At 33.2% G+C, this 15,766-nt stretch overlaps 1 protein-coding gene across 1 annotated transcript in view; it reads left to right on the top strand.

Annotated features, from left to right (window-relative positions):
* LOC144527988 (P2R1A-PPP2R2A-interacting phosphatase regulator 1) overlaps positions 1–2,698 on the top strand; it is a 56,539-nt gene extending 53,841 nt beyond the window's left edge. The window contains exon 9 of the transcript XR_013502865.1: positions 2,502–2,698. The gene's annotated coding sequence lies outside the window, so the exon portion shown is untranslated. The remainder of the gene's footprint in view (positions 1–2,501) is intronic.
* Positions 2,699–15,766: the final 13,068 nt, after the last annotated feature.

Genomic DNA, 15,766 nt, shown 5'->3' with positions numbered 1-15,766 from the left:
TGGAAGCGTTTCCAGGCAAAATATAACACGAAAAGATGCTAATGTTATTTTGACACACATGCATTTAATAAAGGACATGTTGATGTTTGAAAGTCTCGAGGTTTTGATATATGAAATATTCTGGAGCCTATTTTGCCGTCAATACTGCCGATGTTGTCTTTGCTGTAATCAGATCAGTCTATATTTATTGTTAAACATAAACAATATGGTATTTCATTTTATCAGTGTGCTAGGCTAGCAGCAGCAGCAGCGCGTCAGACACGTTTCTGGTGTTAAAGACATAGAAAACGCCACGCAGCTAGTGTGTAGCGTGTAGCTAGCGTGTAGCGTGCAGCTAGCGTGTAGCGTGCAGCTAGCGTGTAGCGTGCAGCTAGCGTGTAGTTCTCAATACTTCGGTTTACATGTAGGGACTCTCATTATGCTCCTGACTTTATGACTTTTTTCGACATACTATACTATGACTTTTTTGACTTTTTGGACTTTTCGACATACTATACTATGACTTTTTATTTTTTGGACTTTTTGGACATACTATACTATGACTTTTTTGACTTTTTGGACACACTATACTATGACTTTTTTGACTTTTTGGACTTTTTGGACATACTATACTATGACTTTTTATGACTTTTTTGACTTTTTTGACATACTATACTATGACTTTTTTGACTTTTTGGACATACTATACTATGACTTTTTGGACATACTATACTATGACTTTTTTGACTTTTTGGACATACTATACTATGACTTTTTTGACTTTTTTGACATACTATACTATGACTTTTTTGACTTTTTTTCGGACATACTATACTATGACTTTTATGACTTTTTTCGACATACTATACTATGACTTTTTTGACTTTTTTTCGACATACTATACTATGACTTTTTATGACTTTTTTGGACATACTATACTATGACTTTTTTGACTTTTCGACATACTATACTATGACTTTTTATGACTTTTCGACATACTATACTATGACTTTTTCATTCTTTTATTTAACAACCCTCATCATGCTACCGTGGAAGTGTGGTGATATTTTGAGTCTTGTTAGTGGTATAAAATAGAGATTTACCATCTGCCCCGAAGGCTAGCGTTAGCAGCTAATCAGCGGTTTACGTTAGCTTGTTTAAAGCTAGAGACGCATTAGATTAGCATGAAAACAGATCCCAGAGAACGGTTCACTCGGTACACATACGTTATTAACCCCTGGGTTCATTTTGCGCCAGGTATTGTCCTTTTAAAGTGCTGAAAAATGACGCCAGAGTGAGATACGACTTTAAAAAAAACGAAAAATAAGGGCTGCTCGAGTTGTAATGGACATGATGAAAAGGGAAGTAAAAGCACATCTATGAAAACATTCACACAAGTGTTTTTTCAAACTGTAAATATGTTTTTCTTTCTGTTCTTTTTTTCTTGCTTGTTTTTGGACAATCTCTCTTCATAAGGCAGATGAGATGATGTATTTTTATGCAACTGTAAAATAAAAACTCTATATTCAAAGTGTTCATTCCCTCCCGACGATCTCATGGCTGTAAAAATGACGCAGAATGACTTTTTAGTTTTTAGCAGAAACAATTCATCTACACTCTATAAATATATAAATATATATTATATTGTATATGAAAACTCAATAAAAGAAAATCTGTATTATATAAGAAAGTGTTTGTGTTATTGTGTTCATGTACATACTATACTGTGACTTTTGTCTACATACTATACTATGGCTTTTGTCTACATACTATACTGTGACTTTTGTCTACATACTATACTGTGACTTTTGTCTACATACTATACTGTGACTTTTTTACTTTTTTTGACATACTATACTATGACTTTTTGTACTTTTTCGACATACTATACTGTGACTTTTGTCTACATACTATACTGTGGCTTTTGTCTACATACTATACTGTGGCTTTTGTCTACATACTATACTGTGGCTTTTGTCTACATACTATACTGTGGCTTTTGTCTACATACTATACTGTGGCTTTTTTACTTTTTTCGACATACTATACTATGACTTTTTTACTTTTGTCTACATACTATACTGTGGCTTTTGTCTACATACTATACTGTGACTTTTTTTACTTTTTTCGACATACTATACTATGACTTTTTTACTTTTGTCTACATACTATACTGTGACTTTTGTCTACATACTGTGACTTTTGTCTACATACTATACTATGACTTTTTACTTTTTCGACATACTATACTATGACTTTTATCTACATACTTTACTATGACTTTTGTCTACGTACTATACTGTGACTTTTTTACTTTTTTCGACATACTTTACTATGACTTTTGTCTACGTACTATACTGTGACTTTTTTACTTTTTTCGACATACTATACTATGACTTTTATGACTTTTCAGCCACTTCTCATATCCATGCTGTCAACATTTAAACATGCTCTCCTCTCCGTTGTGGTCAGCTGTCTTTCAGTGCATTGTCCCCTCCCACCTCCCCCCCTTTCTCCTCCAGTTCATCATTCCAGCGCCAGGTCGAGCCTCTTCCATCCATCTTCCAGAGCTCAGCTTCTTCATATTCTCCACCACCACTAGAGTCTAGACTCCATCGGGGGGGGGGGGTCCTCCATCATGATGACGTCACTATGGGTCTCATCACCAAAGACTATTTTTCATCCGTGCACATTTTAATAAATATTTGTTCACTCCAAATGAGTCTGTCCTGATTGAATTACTTTTTATGACTTTTTTCGACATAATATACTATGACTTTTTATGCCTTTTTTGGACATACTATACTATGATTTTTATGCCTTTTTTCGACATACTATACTATGATTTTTATGCCTTTTTTCGACATACTATACTATGATTTTTTTACTTTTTTCGACATACTATACTATGATTTTTTTACTTTTTTCTTCATACTATACTATGATTTTTGTGCCTTTTTTTGACATACTATACTATGATTTTTTTACTTTTTTCGACATACTATACTATGATTTTTTTACTTTTTTCTTCATACTATACTATGATTTTTTACTTTTTTCGACATACTATACTATGATTTTTTTACTTTTTTCTTCATACTATACTATGATTTTTGTGCCTTTTTTTGACATACTATACTATGATTTTTGTGCCTTTTTTTGACATACTATACTATGATTTTTTTACTTTTTTCGACATACTATACTATGATTTTTGTGCCTTTTTTTGACATACTATACTATGATTTTTGTGCCTTTTTTTGACATACTATACTATGATTTTTTGCTTTTTTCGACATACTATACTATGATTTTTTTACTTTTTTCGACATACTATACTATGATTTTTTTACTTTTTTCGACATACTATACTATTACTTTGTATGCCTTTTTTCGACATACTATACTATGACTTTTTTACTTTTTCGACATACTATACTATGACTTTTTTCTACATACTATACTATGACTTTTTTACTTTTTCGACATACTATACTATGACTTTTTTATTTTTTTCGACGTACTATACTATGACTTTTTATGATTTTTCAACATACTATACTATGACTTTTTTACTTTTTTCGACATACTATACTATGACTTTTTATGATTTTTTCAACATACTATACTATGACTTTTTTCAACTTTTTTTCGACATACTATACTATGACTTTTTTCAACTTTTTCGACATACTATACTATGACTTTTTTATTTTTTTCGACATACTATACTATGACTTTTTTACTTTTTTCGACGTACTATACTATGACTTTTTATGATTTTTCGACGTACTATACTATGACTTTTTATGATTTTTCGACATACTATACTATGATGTTTTCAACATACTATACTATGACTTTTTATGATTTTTCGACATACTATACTATGACTTTTTTACTTTTTTCGACATACTATACTATGACTTTTTTACTTTTTTCGACATACTATACTATGACTTTTTTAATTTTTCGACACTATACTATGACTTTTTTACTTTTTTCGACATACTATAATATGACTTTTTATGATTTTTCAACATACTATACTATGACTTTTATGATTTTTCAACATGATTTTTCAACATGATTTTTCAACATGATTTTTCAACATACTATACTATGACTTTTTATGACTTTTCGACATACTATACTATGACTTTTTTCGACATACTATACTATGATTTTTTTACTTTTTTCGACATACTATACTATGACTTTTTTACTTTTTCGACATACTATACTATGACTTTTTTATTTTTTTCGACATACTATACTATGACTTTTACTTTTTCGACATACTATACTATGACTTTTTACGTTTTTTCGACATACTATACTATGACTTTTTTAATTTTTCAACATACTATACTATGACGTTTTTATTTTTTTCGACATACTATACTATGACTTTTTTCAACTTTTTCGACATACTATACTATGACTTTTTTCAACTTTTTCGACATACTATACTATGACTTTTTTATTTTTTTCGACATACTATACTATGACTTTTTTACTTTTTTCGACATACTATACTATGACGTTTTTACTTTTTCGACATACTATACTATGACTTTTTATGACTTTTGTCTACATACTATACTATGACTTTTTTACTTTTTCGACACTATACTATGACTTTTTTACTTTTTTCGACGTACTATACTGTGACTTTTTATGACTTTTTTCGACGTACTATACTATGACTTTTTATGACTTTTTTCGACATACTATACTATGACTTTTTTCGACATACTATACTATGACTTTTTATGACTTTTGTCGACATACTATACTATGACTTTTTTAATTTTTCGACATACTATACTATGACTTTTTTACTTTTTTCGACGTACTATACTATGACTTTTTATGATTTTTTCAACATACTATACTATTATGACTTTTTTCGACACACTATACTATGACTTTTTTCGACATACTATACTATGACTTTTTTACTTTTTCGACGTACTATACTATGACTTTTTTATGATTTTTTCGACATACTATACTATGACTTTTTATGATTTTTCGACATACTATATGACTTTTTATGACTTTTTTTGACATACCATACTATGATTTTTTTACTTTTTCGACATACTATACTATGACTTTTTATGCCTTTTTTCGACATACTATATTATGATTTTTTTTGATTTTTTGGACATACTATACTATGACTTTTTTTTGACATACTATACTACGATTTCTTTACTTTTTTGGACATACTATACTATGATTTTTTTACTTTTTCAACATACTGTACTATGACTTTATGATTTTTCGACATACTATACTATGACTTTTTTCGACATACTATACTATGACTTTTTATGATTTTTCGACGTACTATACTACGATTTTTTTACTTTTTTCGACATACTATACTATGACTTTTTATGACTTTTGTCTACATACTATACTATGACTTTTTGACTTTTTGAACATACTATACTATGACTTTTTTTGACTTTTTTCGACATACTATACTATGACTTTTTTATGACTTTTTTTGACATACTATACTACGATTTCTTTACTTTTTTTGACATACTATACTATGATTTTTTTACTTTTTCGACAAACTATACTATGACTTTTTATGATTTTTCGACATACTATACTATGACTTTTTTACTTTTTTCGACGTAAAATACTATGACATTTTATGACTTTTTGGACATACTATACTATGATTTTTTTTGACTTTTTTCGACATACAATACTATGACTTTTTATGACTTTTGTCTACATACTATACTATGACTTTTTTTACTTTTTCGACATACTATACTATGACTTTTGTCTACAAACTATACTATGACTTTTTATGACTTTTTGGACATACTATACTATGACTTTTTACCTTTTTTCGACTACTATATTATGACTTTTTTACTTTTTTCGACATACTATACTATGACTTTTTTCAACTTTTTTGACATACTATACTATGACTTTTTACCTTTTTTCGACTACTATATTATGACTTTTTTACTTTTTTCGACGTACTATACTATGACTTTTTATGACTTTTTGGACATACTATACTATGACGTTTTTATTTTTTTCGACATACTATACTATGACTTTTGTCTACATACTATACTATGACTCTTTTACTTTTTTCGACATACTATACTATGATTTTTTTACTTTTTTCGACGTACTATACTATGACTTTTTATGAGTTTTTTTGACATACTACACTACGATTTTTTTACTTTTTTCGACATACTATACTATGACTTTTGTCTACATACTATACTATGACTCTTTTACTTTTTTCGATGTACTATACTATGACTTTTTATGATTTTTCAACATACTATACTATGACTTTTTTACTTTTTTCGACGTACTATACTATGACTTTTTTACTTTTTTCGGCGTACTATACTATGACTTTTTATGATTTTTCAACATACTATACTATGACTTTTTTAATTTTTTGACATACTATACTATGACTTTTTATGACTTTTTTCGACACACTATACTATGACTTTTTTCGACATACTATACAATGACTTTTTTACTTTTTCGACATACTATACTATGACTTTTTATACTTTTTTCGACATACTATACTATGACTTTTTATGATTTTTCGACATACTATATGACTTTTTATGACTTTTTTTGACATACCATACTATGATTTTTTTACTTTTTTCGACATACTATACTATGATTTTTTTACTTTTTTCGACATACTATACTATGATTTTTTTTGATTTTTTGGACATACTATACTATGACTTTTTTTTGACATACTATACTACGATTTCTTTACTTTTTTTGACATACTATACTATGATTTTTTTACTTTTTCAACATACTGTACTATGACTTTATGATTTTTCGACATACTATACTATGACTTTTTTCGACATACTATACTATGATTTTTTTACTTTTTTCGACATACTATACTATGACGTTTTTACTTTTTTCGACATACTATACTATGACTTTTTATGACTTTTGTCTACATACTATACTATGACTTTTTGACTTTTTGAACATACTATACTATGACTTTTTTTGACTTTTTTCGACATACTATACTATGACTTTTTGACTTTTTTCGACATACTATACTATGACTTTTTATGACTTGTCTACATACTATACTATGACTTTTTTACTTTTTCGACATACTATACTATGACTTTTTGACTTTTTTAGACGTACTATACTATGACTTTTTATAATTTTTCGACATACTATACTATGACTTTTTTATGACTTTTTTTGACATACTATACTACGATTTCTTTACTTTTTTTGACATACTATACTATGATTTTTTTACTTTTTCGACAAACTATACTATGACTTTATGATTTTTCGACAAACTATACTATGACTTTTTTCGACATACTATACTATGACTTTTTATGATTTTTCGACGTACTATACTACGATTTTTTTACTTTTTTCGACATACTATACTATGACTTTTTATGACTTTTGTCTACATACTATACTATGACTTTTTGACTTTTTGAACATACTATACTATGACTTTTTTTGACTTTTTTCGACATACTATACTATGACTTTTTGACTTTTTTCGACATACTATACTATGACTTTTTATGACTTGTCTACATACTATACTATGACTTTTTTACTTTTTCGACATACTATACTATGACTTTTTGACTTTTTTAGACGTACTATACTATGACTTTTTATAATTTTTCGACATACTATACTATGACTTTTTTATGACTTTTTTTGACATACTATACTACGATTTCTTTACTTTTTCGACATACTATACTATGACTTTTTATGATTTTTCGACATACTATACTATGAGTTTTCGACATACTATACTATGACTTTTTATGATTTTTCGACATACTATACTATGATTTTTTTTTTTCGACATACTATACTATGACTTTTTATGATTTTTCGTCATACTATACTATGACTTTTTTACTTTTTTCGACGTAAAATACTATGACATTTTATGACTTTTTGGACATACTATACTATGATTTTTTTTGACTTTTTTCGACATACAATACTATGACTTTTTATGACTTTTGTCTACATACTATACTATGACTTTTTTTACTTTTTCGACATACTATACTATGACTTTTGTCTACAAACTATACTATGATTTTTATGCCTTTTTTCGACATACTATACTATGACTTTTTATGACTTTTTGGACATACTATACTATGACTTTTTACCTGTTTTCGACTACTATATTATGACTTTTTTACTTTTTTCGACATACTATACTATGACTTTTTATGACTTTTTGGACATACTATACTATGATTTTTTTACTTTTTTCGACGTACTATACTATGACTTTTGTCTACATACTATACTATGACTCTTTTACTTTTTTCGACTTACTATACTATGATATTTTTACTTTTTCAACATACTGTACTATGACTTTTTATGATTTTTCGACATACTATACTACAATTTTTTTACTTTTTTTGACATACTATACTATGATATTTTTACTTTTTTCAACATATATACTATGATTTTTTTACTTTTTTCGACATACTATACTATGATTTTTATGCCTTTTTTCGACATACTATACTATGAATTTTTTACTTTATTCGACGTACTATACTATGACTTTTTTACTTTTTCCGACATACTATATTATGACTTTGTATGCCTTTTTGGACATACTATACTATGATTTTTTTACTTTTTTCGACATACTATACTATGACTTTTTTCAACTTTTTTGACATACTATACTATGACTTTTTAACTTTTTTCGACTACTATATTATGACTTTTTTACTTTTTTCGACATACTATACTATGACTTTTTTCGACATACTATACTATGACTTTTTTTGACTTTTTCCATCTTCATCCGCTTATCCGGGGTCGGGTCGCGGGGGTAGCAGCTCCAGCAGGGGACCCCAAACTTCCCTTTTCCGGGCCACATTAACCAGCTCCGACTGGGGGATCCCGAGGCGTTCCCAGGCCAGGTTAGAGATATAATCCCTCCACCTAGTCCTGGGTCTCCCCCGATGCCTCCTCCCAGCTGGACGTGCCTGGAACACCTCCCTAGGGAGGCGCCCAGGGGGCATCCTTACCAGATGCCCGAACCACCTCAACTGGCTCCTATCTCCCGCTCCATTGTCCCCTCACTCGCGAACAAGACCCCAAGGTACTTGAACTCCTTCACTTGGGGTAAGGACTCATTCCCTACCTGGAGAAGGCACTCCATCGGTTTCCTGCTGAGAACCATGGCCTCCGATTTAGAGGTGCTGATCCTCATCCCAGCCGCTTCACACTCGGCTGCGATCCGATCCAGTGAGTGCTGAAGGTCACAGGCCGATGATGCCATCATGACCACATCATCTGCAAAAAGCAGCGATGAGATCCCCAGCCCACCGAACTGCAACCCCTTTCCACCCCGACTACGCCTCGATATCCTGTCCACAAATACTACAAACAGGACTGGTGACAGCGCAGCCCTGGCGGAGGCCAACTCTCACCTGAAACGAGTCCGACTTACTGCCGAGAACCCGGACACAGTTCTCGCTTTGGTCGTACAGAGATTGGATGGCCCTGAGAAGGGACCCCCTCACCCCGTACTCCCGCAGCACCTCCCACAGTATCTCCCGGGGCACCCGGTCATACGCCTTCTCCAGATCCACAAAACACATGTAGACCGGTTGGGCATACTCCCAAGCTCCCTCCAGGATCCTTGCGAGAGTAAAGATCTGGTCCGTTGTTCCACGACCAGGACGGAATCCGCATTGTTCCTCTTCAACCTGAGATTCGACTATCGACCGAACCCTCCTTTCCAGCACCTTGGAGTAGACTTTACCGGGGAGGCTGAGAAGTGTGATACCCCTGTAATTGGCACACACCCTCTGGTCCCCCTTTTAAAAAAGGGGAACCACCACCCCGGTCTGCCACTCCTTAGGCACCGTCCCAGACTTCCACGCAATGTTGAAGAGGCGTGTCAACCAAGACAACCCCTCCACACCCAGAGCTTTAAGCATTTCTGGACGGATCTCATCAATTCCTGGGGCTTTGCCACTGTGGAGTTGTTTAACTACCTCAGCAACCTCCACCAGGGAAATTGATGCCAATCCCCCTCATCCTCCAGCTCTGCCTCTACCATAGAGGGCGATAGTCGGATTTAGGAGTTCCTCAAAGTGCTCCTTCCACCGCCTCTATTACCTCCTCAGTTGAGGTCAACAGCGTCCCCATCCTTACTGTACACAGCTTGGATGGTTCCCCGCTCCCCCTCCTGAGGTGGCGAACGGTTTTCCAGAAGCACCTTGGTGCCGACCGAAAGTCCTTCTCCATGTCTTCTCCGAACTTCTCCCACACACGCTGCTTTGCCTCTTTCACGGCAGAGGCTGCAGCCCTTCGGGCCCTTCGGTACCTTGCAACTGCCTCCGGAGTCGCTCTGGGATAACATATCCCGGAAAGACTCCTTCTTCAGTCGGACGGCTTCCCTGACCACCGGTGTCCACCACGGTGTTCGTGGGTTACCGCCCCTTGAGGCACCTAAGACCCTAAGACCACAGCTCCTCACCGCAGCTTCAGCAATGGAAACTTTGAACATTGTCCACTCGGGTTCAATGCCCCCCAGCCTCCACAGGGATGCACGAAAAGCTCCGCCGGAGGTGTGAGTTGAAAGTCTGTCGGACAGGGGCCTCCTCCAGACGTTCCCACTTTACCCGCACTACCCGCTTGGGCTTACCAGGTCTGTCCAGAGTCTTCCCCCACCCCCTGACCCAACTCACCACCAGATGGTGATCGGTTGACAGCTCCGCCCTCTCTTCACCCGAGTGTCCAAAACATACGGCCTCAGATCAGATGAAACGATTATAAAATCGATCATTGACCTTTGGCCTAGGGTGCTCTGGTACCAAGTACACTTATGAGCATCCCTATGTTCGAACATGGTGTTCGTTATAGACAATCCATGACTAGCACAGAAGTCCAACAACAAACAACCACTCTGGTTTAGGATCAGGGAGGCCGTTCCTCCCAATCACGCTCTCCATGTGTCTCCATCATTACCCACGTGCGCGTTGAAGTCCCCCCAGCAGAACTATGGAGTCCCCCGACTGGAGCCCCCATGCAGGACTCCACTCAAGGTCTCCAAGAAGGCCGAATACTCTGAACTCTTGTTTGGTGCATATGCACAAACAACAGTCAGAGTTTTCCCCCACAACCCGCAGGCGTAGGGAGGCGACTCCTCTCGTCCCACCGGGTTAAACTCCAACGTAGCGGCGCTCAGCCGGGGGCTTGTGAGTATCCCCACACCCGCCCTGGCGCCTCACACCCTGGGCAACTCCGGAGAAGAAAAGAGTCCAACCCCTATCCAGGAGTATGGTTCCAGAACCAAGACTGTGCGTAGAGGTAAGCCCCACCAGATCTAACCGGTAGCGCTCCACCTCCCGCACAAGTTCCGGCTCCTTCCCCCACAGAGAGGTGACATTCCACGTCCCCAGAGCCAGCCTCTGCTGCCCGGGTCTGGTCCGTCGAGGCCCCTGACCTTCACTGCCACCCATGTGGCAGCGCACCCGACCCCAGCGGTTCCTCCCACAGGTGGTGGGCCCATGGGATGGAGGGATGTCCGCCACGTAGCTTTTTCGGGCTGTGCCCGGCCGGGCTCCGTGGCAAACCCGGCCACCAGACGCTCGCTGACGAGCCCTCCATCTGGGCCTGGCTCCAGACGGGGGCCCCGGGCTTCCTCCGGGCAGGGTCACTTCATCCCTTCCTCGATTTTTCATAGGATTTTTGAACATTTCGACATACTATACAATGACTTTTTATGACTTTTGTCTACATACTATACTATGACTTTTTGGACATACTATACTATGACTTTTTTTTTACTTTTTGGACATACTATACTATGACTTTTTATGACTTTTTTTTTACTTTTTTCGACATACTATACTATGACTTTTTGGACACACTATACTATGACTTTTTATGACTTTTGTCTACATACTATACTATGACTTTTTCACTTTTTCGACATACTATATAAAAACTTTTTATGACCTTTGTCTACATACTATACTATGACTTTTTTACTTTTTCGACACACTATACTATGACTTTTTATGACTTTTGTCTACATACTATACTATGACTTTTTCACTTTTTCGACATACTATACTATGACTTTTTATGACTTTTTGTCTGACATACTATACTATGACTTTTTTTTCGACATACTATACTATGACTTTTTTTGACTTTTTGTCGACATACTATACTATGACTTTTTTACTTTTTTCGACGTACTATACTATGACTTTTTATAATTTTTCGACATACTATACTATGATTTTTTTACTTTTTTCGACATACTATACTATGACTTTTTATAACTTTTTGTGACTTTTTTCGACATACTATACTATGACTTTTTTTTGACTTTTTGGACATACTATACTATGACTTTTTTTGACTTTTTGGACATACTATACTATGACTTTTTATGACTTTTTTTTACTTTTTTTGACATACTATACTATGACTTTTTGACTTTTTTCGACATACTATACTATGACTTTTTATGACTTTTGTCTACATACTATACTATGACTTTTTTACTTTTTCGACATACTATACTATGACTTTTTTACTTTTTTCGACGTACTATACTATGACTTTTTATAATTTTTTGACATACTATACTATGACTTTTTTGAACTTTTTCGACATACTATACTATGACTTTTTTCAACTTTTTTCGACATACTATACTATGACTTTTATCGACATACTATACTATGACATTTTTTTTGACTTTTTGGACATACTATACTATGACTTTTTTTGACTTTTTGGACATACTATATTGTGACTTTTTGGACATACTATACTATGATTTTTTTACTTTTTTCGACATACTATACTATGACTTTTTTCAACTTTTTCGACATACTATACTATGACTTTTTTTTTTACTTTTGTCTACATACTATACTATGACTTTTTTACTTTTTCGACATACTATACTATGACTTTTTTACTTTTTTCGACTTACTATACTATACTTACTATAGTATATATACTATATAGTTGAGGTGGTTCAGGTATCTGGTAAGGATGCCCCTTGGGCGCCTCCCTAGGGAGGTGTTCCAGGCACGTCCAGCTGGGAGGAGGCCTCGGGGGAGACCCAGGACTAGGTGGAGGGATTATATCTCCAACCTGGCCTGGGAACGCCTCGGGATCCCCCAGTCGGAGCTGGTTAATGTGGCTCGGGAAAGGGAAGTTTGGGGTCCCCTGCTGGAGCTGCTACCCCCGCGACCCGACCCCGGATAAGCGGATGAAGATGGATGGATGGATGGACATACTATACTATGACTTTTCATGATTTTTCGACATACTATACTATGACGTTTTATGACTTTTGTCTACATACTATACTATGATTTTTTCACTTTTTTTGACATACTATACTATGATTTCTTTTACTTTTTCGACATACTATACTATGCCTTTTTTCGACATACTATACTATGATTTTTTTTTGACTTTTGTTGGACATACTATACTATGACTTTTTTTTGACTTTTTTGGACATACTATACTATGACTTTTTATGACTTTTTTTTGACTTTTTTTTCGACATACTATACTATGACATTTTTTTGACTTTTTGGACATACTATACTATGACTTTTTTTACTTTTTTTCGACATACTGTACTATGACTTTTTCACTTTTTCGACATACTATACTATGACTTTTTCACTTTTTGGACATACTATACTATGATTTTTTTTTGACTTGTTGGACATACTATACTATGACTTTTTTACTTTTTTTCGACATACTGTACTATGACTTTTTCACTTTTTCGACATACTATACTATGATTTTTTTTTGACTTGTTGGACATACTATACTATGACTTTTTATGACTTTTTTTGACTTTTTTCGACATACTATACTATGACTTTTTTTGGACATACTATACTATGACTTTTTTTTGACTTTTTTGGACATACTATACTATGACTTTTTTATGACTTTTTTTTGACTTTTTTTTCGACATACTATACTATGACTTTTTGGACATACTATACTATGACTTTTTTACTTTTTTCGACATACTGTACTATGACTTTTTCACTTTTTCGACCTACTATACTATGACTTTTTATGACTTTTGTCTACATACTATACTATGACTTTTGTTGACTTTTTCAACATACTATACTATGATTTTTTTTACTTTTTTTCGACATACTATACTATGAATTTTTTTCGACATACTATACTTTGACCTTTTTTTGACATGCTATACTATGACTTTTTTTTTGACTTTTTGACATACTATACTATGACTTTTTTTTACTTTTTTTCGACATACTATACTATGACTTTTTTCACTTTTTCGACCTACTATACTATGACTTTTTATGACTTTTGTCTACATACTATACTATGACTTTTGTTGACTTTTTCAACATACTATACTATGATTTTTTTACTTTTTCGACATACTATACTATGACTTTTTATGATTTTTCGACATACTATACTATGCCTTTTTTCGACATACTATACTATGATTTTTTGACTTTTTGGACATACTATACTATGACTTTTTAATGACTTTTTTTGACTTTTTTCGACATACTATACTATGACTTTTTGGACATACTATACTATGACTTTTTTTGACTTTTTGGACATACTATACTATGACTTTTTATGACTTTTTTTGACTTTTTTCGACATACTATACTATGACTTTTTGGACATACTATACTATGACTTTTTTTGACTTTTTGGACATACTATACTATGACTTTTTATGACTTTTTTTTTACTTTTTTCGACATACTATACTATGACTTTTTGACTTTTTTTGACATACTGTACTATGACTTTTTCACTTTTTCGACATACTATATAAAAACTTTTATGACTTTTGTCTACATACTATACTATGACTTTTTATGACTTTTGTCTACATACTATACTATGACTTTTTTTGACTTTTTGGACATACTATACTATGACTTTTTAATGACTTTTTTTGACTTTTTTCGACATACTATACTATGACTTTTTTCAACTTTTTCGAAATACTATACTATGACTTTTTGACTTTTTGGACATACTATACTATGACTTTTTATGACTTTTTTTTTACTTTTTTTGACATACTATACTATGACTTTTTTACTTTTTCGACACACTATACTATGACTTTTTATGACTTTTGTCTACATACTATACTATGACTTTTTTACTTTTTCGACATACTATACTATGACTTTTTCACTTTTTCCGACGTACTATACTATGACTTTTTATAATTTTTCGACATACTATACTATGACTTTTTATAATTTTTCGACATACTATACTATGATTTTTTTACTTTTTTCGACATACTATACTATGACTTTTTTAAACTTTTTCGACATACTATACTATGACTTTTTTTTGACTTTTTGGACATACTATACTATGACTTTTTTTGACTTTTTGGACATACTATATTGTGACTTTTTGGACATACTATACTATGATTTTTTTACTTTTTTCGACATACTATACTATGACTTTTTTCAACTTTTTCGACATACTATACTATGACTTTTTTTTTACTTTTTGGACATACTATACTATGACTTTTTTTTTTACTTTTGTCTACATACTATACTATGACTTTTTTACTTTTTCGACATACTATACTATGACTTTTTTACTTTTTTCGACTTACTATACTATACTTACTATAGTATATATACTATATAGT

This window comes from Sander vitreus, chromosome 13, assembly GCF_031162955.1.
Source record: "Sander vitreus isolate 19-12246 chromosome 13, sanVit1, whole genome shotgun sequence".
NCBI classification, from domain to species: Eukaryota; Metazoa; Chordata; class Actinopteri; order Perciformes; family Percidae; genus Sander; species Sander vitreus.
The sequence above is the reverse complement of the archived record's forward strand: the minus strand, read 5'-3'. Positions and strand labels throughout refer to the sequence as shown.